Source organism: Bombyx mori, chromosome 26 (assembly GCF_030269925.1).
Source record: "Bombyx mori chromosome 26, ASM3026992v2".
Taxonomy (NCBI): domain Eukaryota; kingdom Metazoa; phylum Arthropoda; class Insecta; order Lepidoptera; family Bombycidae; genus Bombyx; species Bombyx mori.
The window spans coordinates 8,412,142-8,439,304 of NC_085132.1; the positions used below are offsets into that span (position 1 = coordinate 8,412,142).

Consider the following 27,163-nt stretch of genomic DNA (forward strand, 5'->3'; position numbering starts at 1 on the left):
TTTTGCAGTGAAGATTAGGCCAGTACGTTTTTGGTAACAAAGTACCAGACCCGAAATACTCAAGCAAGCATTTGAGTACAATATCATAGTACATTCTATGGTCTCTAATAAATATTTTCACCTATGCTATAAACACCTAATATGTCGTCTTCTTGCATTAAAACTGTACTAGAGGTCCCGCAGTAGTCGAAATTCGACTATAATTAATTGGAATTGTAAATTTGTACACTATTATGATTGTATTTTATACTTCTATAATCACAAATTTCGCCAAGGCTACTCTATAAAAAAATATTAATAAAGACAAACAATATTTAATCTATTCTTAATTTGACCACAGACGTCAAGAACAAAAGTTTGACAACAAATAGTATGCATGTGATAGCTTATGCCTATGTATAGGTATAGATATATAACACAAATAATGTTAGTAAACTAAGTAATAATATATTGATAGTTTATGCCTATGTATAGGTATAGAAATATGTTAGTAAATTAAACCAATATATTTATAAATAATTGCAGTAAATACAATTTTAAATTAAAGCCAACGTTCGAGCGATGACAAACAAGTGTGACTCATAGTTGTTTGTCATCGCCTACAAAAGCCCCTGCGCCGACCAATCTCGATTCATTCTCGGTTGAGACGTCGGGCGGTGCGGAGCTCTCTCTCTGGCTTGATACTGTGTATAAGTGTGGACATTGTGAATTAAAAGATAAGTATAATTATTACGTTATTAAATAAATATTATTATGTATGTAAAATGTTTCTATTTGCCATTCATCATAAATAAATGAATATACAATGATTATTACATAATGGTATTATTATTACTCAATAGATAGATGTTCCTGATGAAGTAACTGTTTTGAACTATGCTTTAATATGCAATTCAACAAATATATAGTGTAGAATTGATAAATTGCTGATTTATAGGTTGTTGTCAGTGTAGGTTGCTATTATCAGAAGTGGGATTCGATAATCCATGCTTGTTAACTGATATTTTCCTTTTAAAGTTTCCAGATGGATTTACCTAAGAGTTTCTGAAGGCCATCAAAGACGCAGTTTCCGGTTCCCGCCAGAACGACAGCGAGGTCGCTCTGCCAGTATTTGATCCAGCTAAAAGGGACCTTGGTGCTGAATCATGGTGCAACAATATTGAAACCCTCATCCAAAGAGTTTGGATGGAGTAACGCCGCAACAGTCGCCAAAGCTGGTAAGGCCCGTAAGGGATCCGCCTTATTGTGGTTTGAAACATGGGACCCGGCTGAGGGTCGTTCGTGGGACAATTTACGTTTAGAGCTGGTAACTTTATTCCCTGAGAAAAAGAATCTGGCAGAAAAACTTCAAAAGGCAGTACTATACACGTCTGAAACTGCAGATTCTTATTGCGAGTACGCAAGAAAAAAAAAAAAAATAGGTTACTAAAGAATACAAAAATTACATTTACGGAATTATAATTGACTGAATTAGTCTGTGGCAGTATATGCGATGTTAATGTAAAAATGGCTTCGTTTAACAGCAATGTTAAAACTACTTCAGAATTAATTGCCCTATTTACTTCTTACGCGAAAACAAAAAACAAAAAAAAACAAAAACAAAAAAAAAAAGGCCAATAGACAGTAAAAACCCTTACAATTCGCAACCCCCTAAGCGCTTTAAGACTGATTCTAAACCCGATGACATAAAGTGTTTTAACTGTGGTAAAATCGGTCACACCAAACAACAATGTTACGGTAAAAAAAAAAAAAAAAGTACCCAAGAACAAGGATCAAATAATGATAAAATAAAGTTTTGTACTTATTGCAAAAAACCCGGGCATTTAGATTCTTACTGTAGATATAAACCCAATACGGACCCTTCTAAAATTGAAACACCGAAAAATGGGAATGGGGCATTGAACAAGATAGAGCACGAAAGTATGTAATTGATCATCTTACCTCCAAACCTCTTTTGACAATATTTGACCCACAGCGTCCAACAGTTACACACCGATGCTAGTGCTATAGGTTATGGAACAATATTATTACAAGTTAGGTAACGTGAATAAGGTGGTCGCTTATTATAGTGAACGGACAAGTCCAGCAGAATCCATGTACTGCTCTTATGACCTAGAAGCACTTGCCATTTTTAATGCTTCTTGGCATTAAATTTACAATAATTACTTATTGCAATGCAATAAAATCAACCATGCCGAAAAAAGATTTGTCACCTAGGGTAGCACGTTCCCGAGGGACCTGGGCGGGCCCCCCGGCGCGCACTCTGCGTGGCCGGGGGCTCCGTCTGTGGGGGAGTTTTGCTGGACTTCCACCGGGCGCGTCCGTAGGTGGCGGATAACGGGATCCTCTGGGAACAGTCCCACTCCCAGGGGTATCGTCCGATCTTTTTCGTTGCAAGGATTCTTAGGTGTTAGGGAGGTAGGTTAGGTGTAGGAGTAGGGTAGCCTAGTTAGGCCTTGCAACGAAAGAGATCGGATGACGCGGACCAAAACCAGCAGGGGGAGTTGCGGGCTCTCCACGCCCTTCACTCGCTGAAGGGTGTTCCTCCTGGAGACGCTCGGGCTCCCTCTCTTTTCCCCTTTCTTCCCCCTTTTTCTTTTTTCTTCGGGTCACGTCCGACCCGTTTCGGACGTAACCCACGGGTGGTGGTGGGCCACTTTTGGCCTGCCCTTTGATGGAGAAGTGAGCCGGCGTTGCTTACGCATCTTCCGGCCGCTGGTCGCCATGTCCCCGGCTTCGGCTACAGGGGCACGCCCTCCAGAGGGTGGTACCGGTATACCGGCGTGGCTTCGTCGTCGTTGCTCGTTTGAGCGTTGGGCGGTGGTCTGTCGTGTTGCTCGTTGCACTCGGCGGGCTGCCGGCCAACCCGTAATCCTCACCGCGTGGGGGACGGGGGCCGCTGCCGCGAGGCACGGGGCCGCGAGGACGTAAACCTCTTTAAAAAATGCCCCAATCCTAAGCTCTGGTGCCCGGCGATGGGATGAATGGCTGGAGGGAGTCCAGTCCCAAGGGTACCAACCAGACCCCAGGGGACCGACCCCTGGTTAATAAAAAAGGACAAAATGAAATATGGCACCTGTTAAAGATTTATTACCCCAGGAGGGTACCTCCCGCTCCGCGGGGGGAGAATCCCTCCGTGCGGTCGAGCAATCGGCCGCACGCTGCCCCACCGTTTCTGGGGGGGGCAAACAATGCCAAAACGTAGTGGGCGACAACACGGGTCGCGTAAGGGACAGAGTCCCAACCGTGGTCCTAGAGCGCTGCGAAAGCTTAATCTCGCTATACTCGGCACGGAGCTCCGCGAGGGGCGACGCGTCTAGTGGGCGGGAGACGCCAGTGCTGTTCGCAGACAGCGTGCAAAAGCGGACTCGGCGGAAGAGGAAGTCGGCTCGTCAGCCGGCATCTGTTCCTCCGTCCGACTCCTCGGAGGGTGAGCCCGCCAGCGCCAAATATATGGCGTTGGCGGAAGGGCCGGCGGCTGCTGCGGCGCCGCCTGCCACCGATTGCGACACAATCTCTTTCCGCGGACTGGACGCTGCCTCCTTGGCGCAGTCCAGAGCCGCCTGCCGAAAGGCACAAAACGGGACAGAGGTGGGAGAGGTCGAGCGACTGGAGCGCTCCCTAACGGAGGTGGGTCCTTCTGACCCCCTCCGAGCGTGCAATATTGTCAAGGAGATGGTTGCCACTATAGCCAAAAAATCGGCTAAAGGACTTAAAGGCGATTATGTGCGGGCACTAAAATCCGGAGCGGCGACCCTGGAAGAGAGACTGCAGGACGTCGTAGACCGCACCACAACCACGGAGACGGCGGGCTTGCGGCAGGAAGTGGCCCTGCAGCACGTCCGCCTCGAGCAACTGGCCAAAGAGAATGGCCAACTTCGGGCGGAGAACGGACAGCTCCGCGTCGACATGGCCGAGTTGCGAACGATGGTTGCCGACCTCGTTGAGCGGCAACGCAGCTCGGCCCCTGTCCTTCCTCTGCCCGAAGCAGCAGAACCTGGCGATGAGGCCGAAGAGCTGAGGCGGCGGCTCTTAATCTTGGATGCACGCAGCTCCAAGGTGGAGCGTGCGAGACCGCCCCTCGCTCACGAGGTGAAGGGAAGTGTGCCTGTGCCAGCACCCCGCAGGGCCGCTACAAAAACATACAGCGGCCCTAAGAAGACAGCAACATCCGTGCAGATTCCCGCCGTGACTGTTTCTACGTCTGCGGCTACAAGGGCTTCGAAACCAGCCCCCACGAAAAAACCGGCGTCCGCTCCTGCCCCGCCCCAACCTGCGAAGGCAGGGCCCGGCAGGAGCCGAAACAAGAAGAAGGGGGGCGTCAACGCCGCCAAACCGGCACCGACCCCCCAGCCCCGCCCGCTGCCCCCGGCCCCGGCCAACATGGACGAGGCCTGGACGACGGTGGTGCGGCGAGGGCCAAAAAAGGTAGCGGCGCCTGCCGCGCCGCGCCCCAAGCCCGCCCCTGCGGCCACCGCTCCCCGCCAAGAGGGTCGAGCGGAGCCGAGGGGCCGACCTGGACGAAGGAGGCCGCGCGCCCCGCGGTCGGCTGCAGTGGTAGTGGAGCTGCTGCCGGCCGGCAAAGAAAAGGGCATCACCTACCACGAGGTGATGACCCAGGCGCGCGGCGGCGTGAATGTGGACGCCCTCGGCGTGGAGGGGGGCATCAAGGTCCGGCAGACGGCCAACGGGGCTCGTCTTATAGAGTGCCCCGGCCCCAACACAAACGCCGCGGCCGAAAAATTGGCGGCCCGGCTGAGGGAAATCCTGCCGGATCCCGAGGTGGTGCGCATCGCGCGGCCCGTAAAAATGGCGGAGGTGAAAATTACGGGCCTCGACGAGTGTGCCACGAAGGAGGAGGTCGCCTCGGCCATCGCGTCGCAGGGCAACTGCGCCCTCGCCGACGTCAAAGTCGGGGAGCTCCGGGTAACCTACTCTGGTACCCGGACGGCGTGGGCGCGTTGCCCGATTGCAACGGCGACCCTCCTGGCCACCCCTCCACAGGGGCGGCCTTCCGACAGCCCAGGAAGGCTGCGCGTGGGCTGGGTAGTGGCCCACGTGCAGCTGCAGGATGCCAGGCCGTGGCGCTGTCTTCGGTGCTTCGGCACCGGCCACGGCCTCGCCAAGTGCCCCTCGACCGTGGACCGCAGCGGCTTGTGTTTCCGCTGCGGCCAACCGGGGCACAAGGCAGCCTCCTGCACCACAGCCGCGCCGCACTGCGTCTTGTGCGACGCGGCCAAAAGGAAGGCCGACCACCGGGCCGGGGGCCCGGCGTGTAAATCCGCCCCCTCCTTTACAAAAACGAGGAGGGGCGGAAAGAAAAAGAAGCCGGCTGCAAAAAGGGCAGCCGGTGAGTCAGTTCCCGCCGCGGCTGTTGTCGAGCCGCAGGGCGGGACAGACGAGGGAGCGATGGACGTAGCCCCGTAATGGGTTGCGTCCACCGCTTCCTCCAGTGCAACTTGAACCACTCCGCCAGGGCACAGGATCTCCTCGTCCACACAATGGCGGAGTGGTCAATCGACGTCGCTGTCGCCGCGGAGCCGTACTTCGTCCCCACCGACCAGGACTGCTGGATGGGGGACGTCGACGGCTCCGTGGCCATTGTGTTGAGACAGTCCGCGGCGTTACCCCCCTTGGATATGGTGGCCAGGGGACCCGGGTACGTCGCGGCTAGGATCGACGGGACCGTCGTGATCGGGGCGTACTTTTCTCCGAACAGGAGCCTCGCCGAATTCGAACGGTTTCTGGGCGGGCTCGAGGCGCTTTTACACCGCCTCGGGTCCCGCCCTGTCATCGTCGCGGGGGACTTCAATGCCAAGTGCACGGCTTGGGGTTCCCCCCGCACGGATGCGCGAGGCGAGGCCCTTTCGGAGTGGGCGATCGCGACCGGCCTCTGTCTCCTAAACAGAGGCACGGTCGCGACTTGCGTGCGGTGGAACGGGCAATCTCACGTGGACGTGACGTTCGCGTCCCCGTCCGCCGTGCGCCGCACCCGCGGCTGGCGCGTACTCGAGGGGGCGGAGACGCTCTCGGACCACAGATACGTCCGATTCGAGCTCTCCGCCTCCTCCTTGTCGTCGTCGTCAGCCGCGGGCGCCCGCGGTGAGGAAGAGCTCCCGCAAGGTGCGCCCCGTTCGTTCCCCAGGTGGGCCTTGAAACGAATGAACAAGGAGTTGCTGATGGAGGCGGCCGCTGTTGCTGCGTGGGCGCCAAAACCCGCGCGGCTCGCGGACGTGGATGCGGAGGTCGACTGGTTCCGGGGCACCATGGCAAACATTTGTGATGCCGCCATGCCCCGGGTCGGCCCCCGAGCACCACGTGGGGGTGCATTCTGGTGGTCGCCCGAGATCGCAAGACTCCGAGAGGAGTGCGTGAGGGCGCGCCGCCGGAGCGCACGCCACCGCCGCCGCCGTAGTCGCGACGCAACGTTCGCGGAGACGGCGGCCCGGCTGCACGCTGACTGTCGTCAAAAGCAGACGGCGTTGCAGCTGGCCATCGGCGAGGCCAAGAAGCAGAGCATGAAGACTCTCCTGGAGTCGCTCGACGAAGATCCCTGGGGGCGCCCATACAAGATGGTTCGCAGGAAACTGCAGCCGTGGGCGCTCCCGGTGACCGAGCGGCTCCAGCCTCGGCAGCTGCGGGAAATAGTTTCCGCGCTTTTCCCGCCAGCAGCGGGGGGAGACTTTGAGCCCCCCCAGATGGACGCCACGTGGGGCACGCCTCCGCGTCGCCCCAGCGTTCCCGCTGCCGAGGAGCCCCCTCCCCCTATCACGGGGGCGGAGATCCATGCGGCCGTGTCCAGAATGAGAGCGAAGGACGTGGCCCCCGGCCCTGACGGTGTTCACGGCCGGGTCTGGAGCTTGGCCTTCGAGGCCCTAGGGGACCGGCTCGGGGGGCTTTTCGAAGCGTGCCTCGAGTCGGGACGGTTCCCGTCGAAATGGAAGACGGGCAGACTGGTCCTTCTGCGGAAGGACGGGCGCCCCGCGGACTCACCCGCGGGCTATCGCCCCATCGTGTTGCTGGACGAAGCGGGCAAGATGCTCGAGAGGATCGTCGCGGCCCGCATCGTCCGGCACCTGACCGAGACGGGTCCCGATCTTTCGGCGGAGCAATACGGCTTCAGAGAGGGCCGCTCGACTATCGACGCAATTCTGCGCGTGCGGGCCCTCTCCGATGAAGCCGTATCCCGGGGCGGGGTGGCGATGGCGTTATCCTTAGATGTAAGGAACGCCTTCAACACCCTGCCCTGGTCGGTGATCGCGGGGGCGCTGGAGTATCACGGCGTCCCCGCATACCTCCGCCGACTGATCGGCTCCTACCTCGAGGGCAGGTCGATCCAGTGCATCGGACACGGTGGGGCGATGTACCGCTTCCCCGTCGAGCGCGGTGTTCCGCAGGGGTCCGTCCTGGGCCCCCTGCTGTGGAACATCGGCTACGACTGGGTCCTGCGGGGCGTCATTCGGGGTCCCCTCCCCGGGCTGAGCGTAATTTGTTACGCCGACGACACGTTGGTCGTGGCTCCGGGGAGGGACTACCGGGAGTCTGCCCGTCTGGCGTGCGCAGGCGTGGCACACGTCGTCACAAGGATCCGACGGCTGGGACTCGAGGTGGCGCTCGACAAAACCCAGGCCCTGTTGTTTCACGGGCCGGGACGAGCGCCGCCTCTGGGTGCCCACCTCGTGATCGGAGGCGTCCGCGTCGGGGTCGGGGTGACCGGTCTTCGGTACCTCGGCCTTGAACTGGATGGTCGGTGGAACTTCCGCGCTCACTTTGCGAAGTTGGGCCCTCGACTGATGGCGACGGCCGGCTCTTTGAGCCGGCTGCTTCCAAACGTCGGGGGTCCCGATCAGGTGGCGCGCCGCCTCTACATGGGGGTGGTGCGGTCGATGGCACTATACGGCGCGCCCGTATGGTGCCGCGCCCTGACCCGCCAGAACGTCGCCGCGCTGCGACGTCCGCAGCGCGCGATCGCGGTCAGGGCGATCCGAGGATACCGCACCGTCTCCTTCGAGGCGGCGTGCTTGCTCGCCGGGGCGCCACCCTGGGACCTGGAAGCGGAGGCGCTCGCTGCCGATTACCGGTGGCGTAGCGACCTCCGCTCTAGGGGGGAAGGGCGCCCCAGCGAAGGTGTAGTTCGAGCGCGGAGGCTCCACTCTCGGCGGTCCGTGCTGGAGGCGTGGTCTCGCCGCTTGGCGGACCCGTCGGCCGGCCTCCGAACCGTCGAGGCGGTCCGCCCGGTTCTCGCGGACTGGGTGGGCCGCGACCGCGGATGCCTCACCTTCCGGCTAACGCAGATGCTTACCGGCCATGGTTGTTTCGGCCGGTACTTGCACAAGATAGCCGGAAGGGAACCGACGGCGCAGTGCCACCACTGCGCGGACCGCGACGAGGAAGACACAGCGGAACACACATTGGCGCGTTGCTCTGGATTTGACGAGCAACGCGCCGCCCTCGTCGCGGTCATAGGAGAGGACCTCTCGCTGCCGCGCGTCGTGGCTACGATGCTCGGCAGCGACGCGTCCTGGAAGGCGATGCTCGACTTCTGCGAGTCCACCATCTCGCAGAAGGAGGCGGCGGAGCGAGAGAGGGAGAGCTCTTCCCTTTCCGCACCGATCCGTCGCCGTCGAGCCGGGGGCCGGAGGCGGGAATACGCCCGTACGTCCCGGCCCCTGTAGGTGGCGGCCTCCCCCCGGTGAAGGTCAAGGGGCGACCTGAGGGGGTGAGGCCGCGCGGCGCGCTACCAGCACTCTAGCGCGCTGCCGTGGAGTGAATAGAGCGACCGGTCGACGGTGTATCGCGTCCCGACCCGGCAGGCTGGTTCTGGTCCAGCGGGGTATTCCGGGACACCAGCGGCACCGTCTGGGCGGCCCGACGGGCTGCCGTACCGAGACGGCCGACGTTTCAGAGCCTTCGATTCGCCTCGAAGGCTCCGTCGGCTGGGCGTCCTTGGGGTGAGCCGCGCCGTCTGGTTGTAGTGTTGACCGCGGTAGCCCCCCTACCTCATCCGGGTTCTGACCTCGGAGGGGATCGGACGTCGGGTGTAAGAGTGCAGAGGAGTCGTTTAGTGGGTGGGCTCTAAAATCCTTGGGCCCGCGGTCTGCTCACAACACCATGCAGATCGTTGAGTCTCACATACCCCGCGCGCCCCTTTTGCGCGGGGACCTCGTAGGAGGTTCGGCCCTCTACCCGAAAAAAAAAAAAAAAAAAAAAAGGGTAGCACGTTGGTGGACATTTATGCAGGATTTTCAATTTGATATTCAGTATAGAAAGGGTAAATTCATCAGTCATGTTGATTTTCTAAATCGCAATCCTGTTTCCGCTCCTTCAGAACGGCAGCATTATCTTAAAGTAAATTTAATTGAAGCCGAATATAAGTCCCGAGTCTTGGTTAAAAATCGCGCAAACAAACTACCCCGAAACCCAGACCCTAATGTCGCAATTGCAAGTCGGTAACTTAGACACTAACCAATATATAATTAAAAATAATTTATTGCATTATAAAACTAGTCCTGATGCTGAGCCGAGGTTGTTTGCGCCGAAGGGATGTAGATTAAAAATCTTAAAACTATTTCGTGATGAAAATTGTCATGTGGGGTTCAATAAGGTTTTACATAAAATCCGACAATATTTTTGGTTCCCAGGGATAACATCTTTTATCAAAAAAATATAACCATTATCTTACTTGGGTTAAAAAGAAGGGATTCTCTGGTCCTAAACAAGGGTTATTACATCCGATCTCTAAAATTGCTGTATCATTCCATACCATACATTTAGATTGCACAGGGCCTTTTCCAACAACCACGGAAGGCTTTAAACAAAACCCCTTAAAACAGTAAGGGTCGATTCGACCAAACAAGAGTAAATCTTATTCTTAGAATAACTCGTCAGTTAATCGAGAGTAAATCAATTTTACGTTTTACCAACTACAATTCTAAGAATAGTGGGCCTATTCGGAAATTGTTACTATACCGCCGTTTCGCACGGAATAACGGAGCTATTCCTAGAATGGCGTCAGTCAGTCCATCTGATTTCTGTCATTTCATAAATATTTATTCTGTTTTAATTTCAAGTCAACGCAATGCACTAAATTATTATTAATAGTCTGGCATTGTATAATGCAACGTTTAAACGAAAAAAAGATAAAACCACGCGACAAAACTTGACAATTCCCTCAAACAACAAATAAAATTAATATGTTTGACAGCTAGATATCTTAATAATGTATCGAACTGTTTACTTAATCGAACACTACATGATAGCTACTGGTACACCTAGAGGCAACGGTCAGGTTAAGCGTTATGTGGCTACTGTAGTCAATATGTTACATACTATGTGCGAGGAGCTGTCATCAATATGTTACATACTATGTGCGAGGAGCTGTCAGAGTGGCCGAACGTATTGCTAAAAGTACAGCAGTAAATTAACACGACAGTACAAAAATCGACTGGTTTCACCCCCATACGCTTACTAACCGGTATAGAAGCAAATATACCTATATTACAATCTCATCTAAACGGAATTATTAATGATGAGGATTTACAACCCAATATTGACGTCCAAGCTGATCGTGAAATAGCCAAACAGAGGCTACAAAAAAAAAATAGCAGAAACATTTAAGCAACGATTTGATCATGTTAGGCGGAATAATAAATAATACAATATGGGTGATCTGGTCTATGTTAGCCAGGATCATAGGCGTAATGATAAATTAAGATCTAGATTTAAGGGCCTTTACGAAATTCAATCTATCCTTCCAAATGATCGCTATACTCTGAAAGGCAACGGGAAAAATTACGGTTTTGGGCAGGAGAATGGGTTGATGATAATTTGTGATTGCTTAGATTTCAAGATTATAATTGTTTGATGATTATATTTATTTTTCAACTATATAATGTTTTGTATTTAAATTAGTTTTTTTTAGGAACATGGGTTACCTACATAAAATGTTACTAAAAATATATACATGGTACAAAAAGAAATTGAGAAACTCACGTCATATTGTGAATGAGTAAAAATATTTGGCTTTAAATTTTATCTGTCTGAGTACCGCTGGTCGGCCTACTATTTAGTGTCAATTATCTCACAGGCAGCGGGTGAATGTGATTGACATGTCTATGTAGTTGGCATTACTCAATAATTTTTCAATCCGAGTACCGCTGGTCGGCCTTCTATTTGGTGTCAATTATCTCACAGGCAGCGGGTGAATGTGATTGACATGTCTATGTAGTTGGCATTACTCAATAATTTTTCAATCCGAGTACCGCTGGTCGGCCTTCTATTTGGTGTCAATTATCTCACAAGCAGCGGGTGAATGTGATTGACATGTCTATGTAGTTGGCATTACTCGAAGTCAGAGTACCGCTGGTCGGCCTTCTATTTGGTGTCGATTATCTCACAAGCAGCGGGTGAATGTGATCGACATGTCTATGTAGTTGGCAAGAATACTCTGTTACTTATTTAAAGGGGACCATCGTGTCTATGCAAATGGTTGATGAGACTTGTTTGAAATGTTTTGACTACTTTCTTTTTTTTTCTGTGCCATGTATATTATGTTGATTAATGAATCGAATATACCTACTCATATATTATAAATAAAATAGTAACACAATACTTCGAGGACGAAGTACTGTCAGTATGGCCGTGATAGCTTATGCCTATGTATAGGTATAGATATATAACACAAATAATGTTAGTAAACTAAGTAATAATATATTGATAGTTTATGCCTATGTATAGGTATAGAAATATGTTAGTAAATTAAACCAATATATTTATAAATAATTGCAGTAAATACAATTTTAAATTAAAGCCAACGTTCGAGCGATGACAAACAAGTGTGACTCATAGTTGTTTGTCATCGCCTACAAAAGCCCCTGCGCCGACCAATCTCGATTCATTCTCGGTTGAGACGTCGGGCGGTGCGGAGCTCTCTCTCTGGCTTGATACTGTGTATAAGTGTGGACATTGTGAATTAAAAGATAAGTATAATTATTACGTTATTAAATAAATATTATTATGTATGTAAAATGTTTCTATTTGCCATTCATCATAAATAAATGAATATACAATGATTATTACATAATGGTATTATTATTACTCAATAGATAGATGTTCCTGATGAAGTAACTGTTTTGAACTATGCTTTAATATGCAATTCAACAAATATATAGTGTAGAATTGATAAATTGCTGATTTATAGGTTGTTGTCAGTGTAGGTTGCTATTACATGCGTGTGTGCGTCAAATACGTGGTATGTAGTGTGTGTAATGTTTTCTTTATTGATTTAATGTATCTTTTATGCATTATTTTTAAAAAATATTAGCATTGTGCACTTCTTCTCTATATTCTCTATAAGTGTAGAAAATTTCATATTCCTCCGTCCGCGCAATTTTCGTAAAAAGGGATACAAAGTTTTTGCTTCACGTATTAATATATAGATAATCTCAAAACTTACTAATTTTACAGGAGAGTGTTTTAAAGGTTTAACTTGTGATATTTTTAATATTAATCATCTTTGCAACATTAACTTTTTATTTTTTTACCAGTTACATTATCTGTCTTTAAAAAACAGTAATATCAAATGATGTATTAATTTTATTAATAGTAGTCAAAATATAAGTAAACTAAAAAAAAAAAACTATAACTAAACTATGCGCTTTTGACAGTATTTATGAGAAAAATACTTGTGATACCAAATGATTCCGCATTATGACTCAGTTTCGAATATTTTTGGAAATTGTACACTTTTAATGCGAAAAGACGATATATCCATGTCTAATCTAATATCCAATCTAATAGATATCCATTCGTAACTAATCCTTCCATCAAAGCACGGGGAAAACTATAACGAACAACAACAAAATTATTGTTTCAGAACAAACAAAAACTTCAAATGTGAAACAAACATTAATTATCATCCAACGAATGATATAGAATTATTTGTAGGGAAAACATTGATCGCTTTTTAATAGCCGTATACAGTTAAAACTGGCTAAGTTACCCTCGACTCTGTCACGAATTCCGCCGATTATACCCTAATGAGTGTTTTCGCATCGACTTGGCTCCATTTACGTGACACCCGTAACATTAATGAGATATAACCTGGTAATTTAACATTGATTAGATCGATAGTCTTTTTGCCGTCAAAGGTTGCTCACAGGCTTTTAACACCTACATAATGTTCATTATACCGGTGTTCAAATTCCGTAGGCAGGTACTAATTTTTTTTATAAGAAAGTGCGTACTGAATACTTGTTCACGATGAGCTTTCACATTGACGGAATACCATTGGTAATAAAAATCAAACTTAAAAAAAAAGAAGCGTAAAGTCAGTGTTGGCATTTGAAATATAAAACTGCTCCAGGTAGGTTACTTATTTTAGGTTTATATTTTATTCCTCAAAGGACTCTTGGATGCAATTGAAACTTTGAAATTACGCCCCAAAGTAGCTAGTAGCATTCAGTGGCTAAGTTTAGAGCTCTAAAAACTTTTCATACCAGATAAGCCGTGAAGGTCGTTCTATCAGATACGCATTTAAACATACTTAAAAAAAAGTAGGTATATACATTAAAAAATCTCCCTCGCATTGATCTATCGCTACATTCGTTCCAAGAATCTCCAAAACTTCAATATAAAATGCCCTCAACTTTTCAGATGATATTAAACTACTTGCAAATGTCACTGGGCTCTTTTCAAACCCCGTTTGAAGTATTTTCGTGAGCAATGCTACTATGCTATTTATTCGTGACAAGACGATATGGTGCTATGCGATATGGTTTGAATGAAGGAATAATTATATTACAATTTATTTACATCCTCGTGCCTTTTAGTAGGTTGTGGAATTATTTTTCTATAGATCCAGTAACAATTTAAAATCAAACGGCCCTTGAGGCCATCTTCTAAATAACAGCAATAAAACGTGAATATATCTACATAAAACATTATCGTAATCGTATCGTAATCGTAAATCGTAAACGTAACGTAATGCATAATCTATACTAATATATAAATCTACAGTGGTTTTTACGGATGTTCCTTTATAACTACTGAACCATGCATCTGATTGACTTGAAGCTTGGTATCCATGTAGAAAATACATGTACTTAATGGATAGGCTAATATTTATATGAGTGTTGGACTCCCTACACCAGTTGCGGGGGCGTTAATGATGAGAATCTTTGTGGGGGTGAGAAATAATAATGTTAATTTTAAATGCCCAGTGAAGCGGACGGGTACAGCTAGTAATATTATAAAGTAGACCAAAGATTGGACTAAATTTCGATTTTATTAGTAAGAAGTCTCTCTATATCTGCTAAGCCGTTATTTCACTTAGAAGCTTGTGAAAACTGGTTACATATACCTCTGTGACTTTCGTTTATTGTAAGAATAGCTGATTTCTTGAAATCGATTGTGCGAGACTCTCTGAAAGTTTATTTGGCAATGCATATAGCAATTACGCAAGTGCAAGCAATACTTTATCAATGTTTGACTTCAATTAGATAAAAAATGTCAGCGCATAAAAGCGAACAAACAAAGATTGATTGTTTAGTAGTATTTTTGGAAACCTAATTGAAAATTAACGAGCCGTTAATGTGTAAACACATTTGCTAATTAGAATAAATCCGTATACGGCGTGAATAACTTGACAAGTCGACTAATATCAAATTTTAAGTTATAGCAGAATTGTCGTCCAGATTACTTGTTTTATATGGGGAATAAATGAGTAACTCGATTCTCTCACGTATTTTTGGGATATCGCACTTGTGAATTACTAAACAACTCTGTTTCCAACGAGAACATAATGACATTTAGATATATCTAAACATATTAGTGTTATTTATTTAATTAACTCAACACGTTAAGTTATTTACGCCACATAATTAAATGAACTAACAGAATACCTTTAGATGATCAATTATTCACATAGCCCATAATTGTGTTCGCGACTATACATATTCGGTTGTCAAGTTATTACCGGCATGAAAAAGCATAATAATATTCAGAAAAAAGAAAGGATAAAGATGAAGCAAAGTGCAACTTATCCAGTCGAACATATATACATATGATCTTCAGCAGTGCTTACCCACCCCCTATCTTAAAACTTCTGTTTCTTTTTATAAACGACCGCTATGGTCCTACAATTTCACAATCCATGATTTAGCAACTAATAAGGCTACATGTTACCTGTAGGACGAAACCATCGGTGCTCGTCAAATCGCGTCGTGTCTGTGGCATTTTCTTCAGATTCAAAAGTTTTACAGGTCACATTTTATTCAGATACATATGGAGGCCAAAACAAAAATAATAAGGGTGCAATGATGTTCATGTATTTACTTCATGTGTATCCAACGCTAGAAACTATTAATCACAAGTTTCTAGGATTGTGATTCACATGATGTGTGATTCGGATCATGCCTTGATTGAGAGAACCAAACAGAAAAGGCGACTTAAAATTAACTATCTATTTTAATGACTGGGTGCAACTCATAAGATCTTGTAAGATTAATAATGCATATGCCATTGTACCAATTAAGTGCGAAAATTTCCTAAATTAAGTTCGAAAAAAGAGCCATTCACGATTTAAAAAAGACAGTTCCGAAGATAAATTCTTGCGGCAAACTGTAAAATGGCTGCAATACAAAAAACCTATTGGAGAAATACGTTTCAAGATAGATTTGACAGTGAAAGCTCTTTAAAGGTAATCAACTTTCAGAAAAGGAGCAAATATAATATAGAAATAACGTATATAACGTCCAGATAGAAGTTGTCTCCAAAGACATCTTGCCAGTAAGTACAGAAAAGAGAAGAATCTGGTGGATTTATTATCTTTAATAGACACAGCATTTCACGATTTTTATAAAAACATAAAGACTGACAACCCACCAAAAAATGCCACGACTTAGATACTGAAGACCCTGATTTAGAGGGAAACGGAAAAGAACAGAAAGAATAATATAATAGTAATTCCAGAAGCAGAATAATTTCAGTTTCTTTTAATTAATAAAAAATTAAATTAAGTACAAGTTTTGGGTTTTAGTTCGAGATTGATCAATTCAAATGGCTTATTATTACATCATCATTCTCCTGCCCTTCTCCCAGTCACCTGGGGTCGGCGCAACTTGTTTTCTCCTTCCATACTCCTCTCTCATATAGCTTTTCTTCGCTCACTCTTACACATATTGTCTTTCACGCAATCCATCCATTTCATCTTAGGTCTACCTCTTCCTCTATATCCTTCCACATTTATAGTTAACACTCTCTTACCAACCTCATTTTCATTTCGTCTCAGCACTTTTTTTTTATTGCGTAGATGGGTGGACGAGCTCACAGCCCACCTGGTGTTAAGTGGTTACTGGAGCCCATAGCCATCTACATCGTAAATGCGCCACCCACCTTGAGATATAAGTTCTAAGGTCTCACATGTCCATACCATCCCATCACATCCCATCCCATCTCACCATCCAACCACCATCAAATGGCTATTACATATTTATGTATTTTTTTTAAATCTCTTATGTAAACAATCTTATTACTTTTCTCGGATTTTAATAAATTGCTTAGGTGAATAAATTGACAAGTCGTCGGTGAGCAACTTGATATGTCATTTTTTTCTTGAATAAAACGTTAATTGATTATTATACTTACACTGTGTGAAAATTCCGATGAAATTACTTAAATACGCATAAAAATTATATAAAAGGATAAGAAAATAGATTTACCAATAATATGTAAACTTAAAAATGGCTGCCCTGAAAAGTATGCATTTTCGACTTGTCAATGTATTCACGCCGTGTACGGAAATATACATATTATTATTATTGTGTTTGAAGTGACTATTTGGAACTCGACAACCCTGTGCAGACACCAAGTTCAAGTGTTTATTGCTTTAAAGAGTTACAACAGTAGGTTGCAGCTTGCCCGGACCCCTGGCATGGCTGTTGCCCATGAGCGACAGTTACCATTTACCATCTACTCGTCTACTTGAAAAATCTTTAACATAAGCTGTAGATAGAATGGATGTGAACAAAAATAGATGTGCAATATTACTTACGTCCCCTCAAACTAATATTTTATTCACACTAAGAACTAAAGGTTTTCCTCAAACATTAGAAGTTTCCTGATTCGGAAGGTCTCTTTGTAAGTGCCCAGTGGAAGGCTTCGAAATTTTAATGTAAGGGATTTCCATGCAATTTCCCCAAAAGAAAAACAATCCAGCTTTACTTTTATAGTTTATTATGAGCTCGCAGAAGTAGGGCCAATTTCCAAAAAGACTGAACAGTCATTACACAAAACAATTGAGAATTTGGATCTTTGTGCAAGTAGGTGGTAGGTAAGTGCACAATTTAGGCAATTAGCATTTCAACTCTTTCTGCGCCTTCGAACTTAAGACATTTAGTGCTTACTGCCAGACACTCATCTATTTTTGGAGTCTATTTTAATATGGATTTAATATTACTTATTGTTTCATACAAAATCATAGTAATCGCTGCCAGGCACCTTGAGAAATAGTGTTAAAATCTCAATGGCATCAAAATATTGGTTGTCCTCCTTCTCGATCATGGATATGCTCATGGTCATATACTTTATTTTATAATGTCGGGAATGACAGATTAAATAGCTCATGTTCATAAAGGTATTTGTTTACGTCAAGCTGTTTCAATGAATTTGCAGAAATAACATTCGCGAATTTAAATCCTAAATCTTATTGCGTCAGAATGACGTCTTCACCTCAATTTCCTAAAGAAAGATTAGGTGTTGTGATTGCACCAATACCAAATAAAATTATTATAATTTTCGTTAATTTCAATGCAATCTCAGAATAATTTGCTTCTTTTATATAATGAAGAAGAATTTCATTATATTCCTCTTGACATTAAGACATTAATTTTGAGGCATCGTCACTGTTTATTACATCTTCCTTCAGCTTAAGATCAAATCAACCCAATACTGCTTTTGATATAATACTCATAAGTAAACAAAAGCTTAATTTTAATTTATGCTTTAATTTATGCTTCAAAAAGTACGTACCATAAATATACAAACGATAGCTAATGAAGCAACTTTTCAATATCCCGTAGATTAGATTTTGGTATTTAGTCTCCACCTTTAATATTTCCAAGTACTTTCAGATAATTTTCGTCAAACGCCAGGAATTTCAAGGTGGGTGTTAAGTGGGCAGTGATAATATTAACAGGAGCAATACATACTTCGATTCTGAGGCTTGTCAAATTTTATTTAGATTAGTCTGTACGTAGGCTGTATTTACCATTCACATCCACAATAAATATAATACCGTGCTATGATGTCCAAATGAAAGAAAGTAGACTTAAAAATAAAAAAAACAAGAATATCAATCAGTATAATCAAGATCATTTAAATATTAATGTTTAAAGATAACTCCAAAAATAATGGTCAGATTTTGATTAAATTCAAATGGGGTTACATGAGAAGTACTAGCTGTCAAATAAAAAATGAATAATGAAAATAGGTTCACCTAGAACCAAAGTTCAGAGGTACGACAAAAAAATACATTCGAATTGAAAAACACTTGTGAAGTCGACAAAAAAAAATTGTGCTCGTTCAATTTGATGCACGTGAAAGAAGTGAAACTTCTTTTGCAGTGTGTAGTATTGTGGTTTTCTTCATTTTCAATCATTAAATATTTTTTTTCCTGTAAAAGGGAATGCTGTGTATAATAGAACCGATATCTTCATCATTTACGTATATTTTAAATTATATTATTATATAGAAAATCCTTCATTAAAAATAAAATATAAAATAGTTAATATATTACTGACATCTACAGCGGCAATGAGAAACTAATAACAAGCCATCTAGTGGCCGACGCCCGTAAACACAATGTGCATAAGAAAAACGACCTGGTTCTCTTTCTCCCTCTCTCCAAGGTCAATTGGTTCGCAAGACGCTCTGTCTATTTTCTCACTCTTGCTCGTCCCAAATTGTATCTTTTCTTTCTAGCCATAACGAATCTGTCGCAATAAATTTTACTCTCAGCACGTCTAAAGTAATTAATGCGTAACAATCTCGTGTTCTGATTTGAAGGGGAGACAGTCATAATTCAAGACAAAATATGACTCCAACCTCAAGCCTCAAAGAAGGTAGTGACGTTCAATTGCCATGTCCACGCCCATTGAAAGAAAAAAAAATACAAAGCTATATATATCGTTTCCAATTTTTCCAAAAACGTAGCGTGCATGGTAAAGAGAACAAAGTTTTTTCATTTGGAGCTCAGCCAAAGTCGTACATTGGTCAAACACTCCGAAAGCAAATTCAAAGGCTTAATGAATCCATGAAACTGTACTTTTATCGATCAAGACTCAGCCGTGAAACGTACATACTGTGGCGGTAACCGTCATTCAATACAAGATATTTGACAGATGCCTGAATCTCGCTTGCGACATTTTCAAGATAAGCTTGCATATATTATACAAGTTTCGAACAACCCCGTCAAACTATTCAATCCCGTTTTTGCAGGATAGCCGTCGGAGCCCCGTGGTTCGTCAGGAATATCGACCTGCACGACGACCTGGACCTCGAGTCCATCAGTTAGTATCTATAGTCGGCATCGATGCGCCACTTTGATAAAGCGGCACGACACGAAAACCCTCTCATCGTGGCCGCCGGTAACTACATAGCCGATCCTGCGGACCAAATGGTAAACAGTCGACGTCGCCCAAAACACGTCATCTCGGATCTTCCCGATCCACTAACGGTGCTAAATTAACCCACAGACACAGCCCACTGAGTTTCTCGACGGATCTTTTCAGGGGGTCGCGTTTCCAATCCGGTGGTAGATTCTGCGAAGCACGGCTCTTGCTAGGGTTCGTGTTAGCAACATCGTCAGGTTTGAGCCCCGTGAGCTCACCTACAAATTCGGCGAATCTAGAATAACCCCTCGAGGTTACTACTCCTCCTCCTCACGTCGTTTCCTCACTGCTGAGGGTCGTGACCATTATAATTCGACATGATTTTACTCCTTGTGATGTCCCGCCAGCGCCTTCGATCATTGGCCGCATGAAGGGCGTCGTGGAATGGGATCTCTAGTGGTTACTACTATAGGTAGGAAAAACAAAAAAAAGAAAAAAAAAACAACATTGGGACCGTTCTACCGAGCAATGTCACCCGCTCGGTGGAAGATCTTCCCTCCGTTGTTAAATATTCTAAATTGGTGACCCCGACGTGATATTGACTGGTGCGGTAGTCAGCGCCCCTGATCGCTCGGTCGAGGGTCGTGAGTTCAATTCCTAATATTCCGGCTATACAATCATAATCTTCGTGGATCCAGGAAGGTGTGTGTGTGTCCGCACAGACTTTGTGCGTTGGTGTGGTGTTAAGTGGTTACTGGAGCCCATAGACATCTACAACGTAAATGCGCCACCCACCTTGAGATAGAAGTTCTAAGGTGTCAAATAACGGCTGCCCCACCTTTCAAACTGAAACGCATTACTGCTTCACGGCCGAGATATCTTGGTTTTTACAATAAAGTAATACACACAATACGTAACATACAGGCCATTACTTTTTTATTACTCTCTATCGGAGCAGGAACAAACATTTGTGTGATAAACAAGTTTGTTTCGTTTTTGTCTGGCTGTTTAATATATATATATATAGATTTGTATATTTTCAAACGTATATAATATGTATTTATGTCAGTCTCTGGTTCCCATTGCAAACGGATTCCTAGTTTGGGACCAGATGTAACTACACTTGAGACCTTAGAACTTATATCTCAAGATGGGTGGCGCATTTACGTTGTGGATGTCTATGGGCTCCAGTAACCACTTGACACCAGGTGGGCTGTGAGCTCGTCCACCCTTGTAAGCAATAAAAAAAAAAGATGACCATGCATGACGTGTCCCTTGTTATCACTATTATTCTTAAAATTCCTTTATAAAACAGCAATTGGACGACTTCATTTCTATATTGACGTTTATTTTTAAAGCTTATTAAAATAGTTTAATTTTGTTTTTTTGTTAGAACCAATATAGTTCATGTTTTTTTAAGACAAATTTTAGTCAGGCGAAAGCCATATTCTTAGTTACGTTTTTTAGACATGACCCATAGAAGATACAGGCTCACAATACGTCTCGCCATTGACTGTTTCACAAAATATGTATAAAGCTAATGTGTTTTATTTTATAAATTTAAAATACATTCATAACCTAATTAAATCCGCAAAGCAATTTCAAATATTCAACCTAGATTCAAGTAGAAATTTCTGTTATAAAACCAAATCAAATATCCCTTTAATAGTTAATGAATAGCTCTTGCGATGAAGATCATAAATGAATTTCTGTTCCAACATTTGGAAATACTATTTTGGAATGAAATTTATATTGCCGAAATTATATAGTAGCTACTAAAGGTTCTAGTAGACATTGCTCTGCCTTGAAAAACTTATTACAATGTTACCTGATTTAATAATTTAGATTATCTACTCAACAGATCAACCTAAATCGGTACATAAGGAGGTCCTTACAGATCCATCAGATCCAATAATCGTTGCATTAGACGCCTTTAACTCTAAAATTATCAGCAGGCCCAGGGACCCCGGTAGCCATACTCATCAAACTCCGTAAAGAGTTCGACGTGCAACCTAACCTTTTCTTTTGGGCCTGAGGCCGAACTTCTTACAAGGACCCCGCGCCTAGGGGGACTGGTCCGCGACTGCGAGACCGCGGGCCCATGGATGTTTTCAGGGCCCTACCCACTAAACGACTCCCCTGCACTCTTCGCGCAAACATCCCCTACGAGGTCAGAACCTGGATGAGGTTACCGCGATCAACACCACAGGCAGACGGCGCAGCTCACCCCAAGGACGCCCGGCCGACGGAGCCTTCGAGGCGAATCGAAGGCTCTGAAACGTCAGGCGTCTCGGTACGACAGCCTGTCAGGCCGCCCAAACGGTGCCGCTGGTGTCCCGGAACACCCCGCTGGAGCAGAACCAGCCTGCCGGGTCGGGACGCAACACACCACCAACTGGTTGCTCTATTACGGATACTTCTTGGCGGCGCGCTGGAGTGCTGATAGCGCGCCGTGTGGCCTCAAGCCCCTCAGGCCGCCCCTTGACCTTTACCGGGGCGAAGCCGCCACCTACAGGGGCCGGGACGTACGGGCGTGATCCCTCCTCCAGCCCCCGACTCGACGGCTCGATGGTCTACCGAACAGTTTCAGTCGCTCGATAGAAGATCTTCCTTCAATCGATTCCGAAGCTTTGAGGACCCCGAAGTGGTTTGAAAACGCAACCTTATTCCGAAATACTAACTTACCTATTCGCGTCATAACGCAATTTATCATTCTAATACGCACGACGGGTCGTTCCAAATCGTCTTATATTAAAAATAAACGAAGATCTTTATATTTCGCATGATGTGGTCAGCTTAACTCCTACGCTATTGCGGTACAAAATGAATTTGCCTTTGAAGTGGTTGACGTACATTTAAAGCAAGAATAGTACCGCTTCTGATGTGGTAACAATTAATCTTTACTGCTAACGGTAGAACGCTTTGAGGAATTATATGAGATGATCCCGTCACTATCAATTGTACCAGTGCTCCGGAAATTTATTTGGGCCACACGTCCTCACTTCGCAATGAATTTCCTTACACGGTATTGCTTGACATGACCTTCAAAATATTTTTGAAAGTACGGCTCAATAGGCGGTACATCTATGACTCTGTCTTTGTTGATGAACTTGGAAAACAATGAACGGGGAACGGAAAATTGTACGAACCATCGATGCCTATGTTCGACATATATACCTGTATCAATTGTGATCGATGTTCAACTTGACTTAAGGGTTGGCACTATTACTTTTATTTAGTGATTTGGATTAAAAGTTTTTTCATTTAATTAGGATACTTTATTGGTGTCCGTCTGTCTATTGCATTAGAAAGACAGACAAATTAAATTTAAGTTTCAATTAATAGTCTATTCGGAGACGGCGCATCGCACTCAGTTTTCTTTTATGCCAGCAAAGAAAGATATTTGCATACAAGTCTTGGTTGATCTTAGTCAACTAAGGCGATCAGGGAGCAAGGTAAGGTGCTTAGTGCGAAGAGAGAAGAATACTCTCTCATGCCACGCTGCTTGCTTCTGCAAAATCGTGTATGAGCCACTGCTTCTCCAATGTCCCACCAGTATAGTCGTCTCCGTATCCAATTTTGATACTATTCTAATTTCTAATCCGCTAAGCTCCAACCCTTGCATTACAATTATTCCAATCCAAAGGGTAACAAATCCGTCATTCCGTTCAATCAAAACCCTGACCTTTAGCCACAAGGCAGCAGCGTTCACTTTGTATGTCTATTGTGAATTTCGTTGTGCAGATATGTGAATACACAACCCATAGACATCACCAAGTAAATTATATTATTTAACGGCGGTGGCACTCTTCAAATGCATAACTACTTCGCGGCAGAAACAAATAGAACCGTTATACCAACCATGTTAACTTACAAAACTAAAAAATGTATCATTAGCCGAAAAAATCTAAAAACTATATAATTTTACAAAACCCTTCAAAAAACAAAAGACAGAAAACAATTTGACAGAAGTAGTACCGCTTCAGCACCGAAAGACCAAAAGCCGTGCCGATAATTTCATAAAAAAAAACTTCCTGAACTTTCATCTCGAATAAACACGAAAATAAACTGACAAGAGCGGAACTGGCAAAGAACAAACGGGCTTTCATAAATCCGAAGGTTTTCACGGCCTCTTACAACGGTCTTGCTATACCTACTCTTCATTCTTTCGTATTTATTTATGGAAAAGAAAAAATTGGCTCGAATGGGACATTTACTTCTAAAAAAACTGGATTTGTTTAGGGATAGTAGAGTAGATAGAGCGTATTGTAGGCCCACGCGGGTAGGGCAGTTATGTGTTCCAATTCAATGGATGGAATAACCATTACACTATTTAGACTTCGACCTAATGTCTTAAGGTAGGCGATAGCATAGACATTGTAATGTCTATGAATTCCAGTATTCGCTTAAGGCGGGCCGTCAATTTGTTCCCTAACGACACAAAAAAAAATGCCACGATAATATATCGCTTTGAGATAATTACGAGTATGTACCTGCATGCTCTCAAATTACTTCATCTATTATTGAGTAATCGTGAAAGGAACTGAACTTGCAATAGCATGTATTCCAAATTGAAGTGTAGTACAGAATATTCCAAAGTATTTGAACATAAGACTCATGTCATCCCAACTAGTCGTGGTAGGGTATATTATGCACCCGCATAGATTGGTCCTATCAGACTGTCCAATTCTGCCACGAAGTACTTTTCTATGAATGGGTCAGCAGTTATACGACTATTATATCCGTAGATTCCAGTTTTTTAACAACAATTGGGCCGTAAGCTTATATACAGTGTGCCTACATCAATGATATAATAATCCTTGAAAAATCAACAAATGTGAATGAACTAGAAATCGACACCCCAAATCGATCCCCTCATCTATATCTATTTTGCAAAAGACAAACGAACCGATCAGTTGCCCTTGGGTACGAATTGCCCCAAACAACGCACACGGGTTATTATTAGTCCCTTGGGTCGTTTGTGACAAAATGGATTATTGATGTGATGACCTTTTTAGATATTGGGGCAGTTGCAACGAGTCTTGTTTTGACTATAAATTTCAGATATTTAACATTAAGAGTTTAATTGCTAACAGAAAATAAAGTAAATTAGTATACATTTAAATGAAATGTTATAATGGCCTTGGGATCTTAAGTGACCTATTTCATCAAAATACCAGAGCCTTGTCAAAAGACCCTCGATTATTATAAATGTTTTCAGAAACATCATGTATCCATTCCCATCTCTTAGTTGCAGTTAATGCCACCTTTAGACATGAGGTCAAACTTCAAATTGTATTTTGTAATAGCACTCTAATATTTTATATCCAAAAGGTTCTTCTACGCTTCAGAAATAGATAGGATGTGGCGATTTAGCGTGCAGACACGCAACTACACCTACAGCTAATTATGTTTTCTTATTACATGTAATGATTTTCAAAGTAGCTATTTAATAACCAGTACGTCAAAATATTCGTGGATGAATTCTATCTGGATGTACAATATCATAAGTTATAAGGAAGGAACTTTGTGGAACTTTACGAATATAATTTTCGGGCATAAGACACGTCATTCCGCAGTTCCACACACTTGATAAATTTTATTCGGAGCAGTGAATTTCCTTGAATTACACTTTCATAGATGTTATAAATCAGTGTGACAAAGTTAATGTCAGCGAGACCTTCCGAGCATGAGCTCCGATCGCACTTGACCTATTTTCATATTCCAAAGGATTAGAGGTATCTCAGTTACGTAGATAACAATGTTTCGCTAAATTTCATAGTTTTTGAACATATTGTTAAAAATGTTATTGTATTACAAATGTAATAATATAAAAGTGTAATTTCAATGCAACTACCATCATTTACTCTGCACTATCTTGGGTTGACTGGTGAAGAATGCCTTAGGTGGTAGGCAGCGGCTTGGTTCTGCCCCTGGCATTGCTGAAGTCCATGGGCGATGGTAACCACTCACCATCAGGTGGGCCGTTTGCTCATCTGCCTACAAGGGCAACAAGAAAAATAAGCCCGCCAATGTAAATTTTATATTCTATTCAACAGCCCACAGGCGTCCACTACTGGACATAGGTCTCCCCAAGCCTCGCCACAAAGACCGATCAAATTTTACATGAAGTGTATTAAATAACTAAATAATAAAATTTGATTCGCCGAAATTCTTACAGATTGAGCTTAATAGGGTTTGGCGTCGTAGATGCTTGTAGTTAGATTAAGTCTCACTAGACTCAGGAAAAATCCCAAGGTTTAAATATTCGGGCAATTGTTTGACTAGCCCCTAAAAGCTAAAAGCTTTACTCATGAGAAATTCGTGATAGGTTAGGTTATCGTATCCATCGTCCAGCCTGGGTACGTCATGAAACAGTATTAATCAAACTTAGACCGATATTTAGACCTTAGACCAACCAAAAGCTCAGGCCATATTTGTGGGTATTTCTATGCGTGCTTATCTGTGTCGATTTCTTTAATTGTAGATTGTTTTAGATTTATGTGACTATGTTTTTCAGGTCTTTGCGTAAGGTATGTGTTGAATATATGCATTTGAAGCATTTTGTTTCACACTAGTATTATATTAGTACACAGTTTTTATATCAGTGTAATGTTAACAAAAATAAATAGTTTTGATGAAAAGTGAAATTATTTGGAGAAAGCAATTAAATATGTTATGGAGGAAAACAGACGGGAAAACACTATTCAAAGTTGAACGAACGATCGAACAACACAAGAATCTAAAGATACTGGACGGGAAGTGATTATATTTCCTTACTTGTTTACAATCTTTCTGGTAATACTCAATTCGTTGTACACTAAAACGCCAATAATGGCAACATTTAAAATTTTTAAAAAATTGGTTGTCTCTAGTCTATGAAATACTATTTCCTGCCATGGGAATTATAAATAGTAAACCCTTATAATTTAATAGGCAACTCGCATACAAGATAATATAGCAAGAATAAAACAAAATTTAATTACGACATCTTTCAAAAGGTACTCAAATAAACTTAACATATTCTGCTTTCTCATTATTATTATTATTATAATTATTGCGTAAATGGTTGGATGAGCCCTCAGCCCACCTGGTGTTAAGTGGTTACCGGAGCTCATAGACATCTACAACGTAAATAACGCTACCCACCTTGAGATATGAGTTCTAAGGTCTCAGTATAGTCACAATTGCTGCCCTACCCTTCAAACCGAAACGCTTTACTGCTTCACGGCAGAAATAGGCAGGGTGGTGCTACCTACCCGTGCGGATTCACAAGAGGTTCTACCATCAGTATATTTTTCATTGAAATATTTTATAGAGATATTAAGTTGTCCATGCGTACAAAACAATACCTCAAATGAGCCATTGCACTAACTTCTTCGAAAATTAGTAAATGAATATTATTAATCAATTGTATATTTATTGAAGTGAAACTTTTTTAGGCGCATGAGGGTAAAATTTTTACAGATGTAATGTCACGCAGGTATGCAACGGAAGTGTCGAAAAAGAGAGAGAGAGCGATCGAGACCGATTGAGAGAGAGTAAGATAAGGCGAA

At 43.9% G+C, this 27,163-nt stretch overlaps 1 protein-coding gene across 2 annotated transcripts in view; it reads left to right on the forward strand.

Moving 5' to 3' along the window:
• Window positions 1-27,163, forward strand: part of OAR2 (octopamine receptor) — a 188,204-nt gene that overhangs the window by 132,873 nt on the left and 28,168 nt on the right. Inside the window, exon 1 of one of the 2 annotated variants that reach the window (XM_062676236.1) lies at window positions 416-1,217. The exons of the other annotated variant lie outside the window; for it this stretch is intronic. The gene's annotated coding sequence lies outside the window, so the exon portion shown is untranslated. Of the gene's footprint in view, window positions 1-415; window positions 1,218-27,163 lie in introns of those variants that run through there. 2 annotated transcript variants of the gene reach the window in all.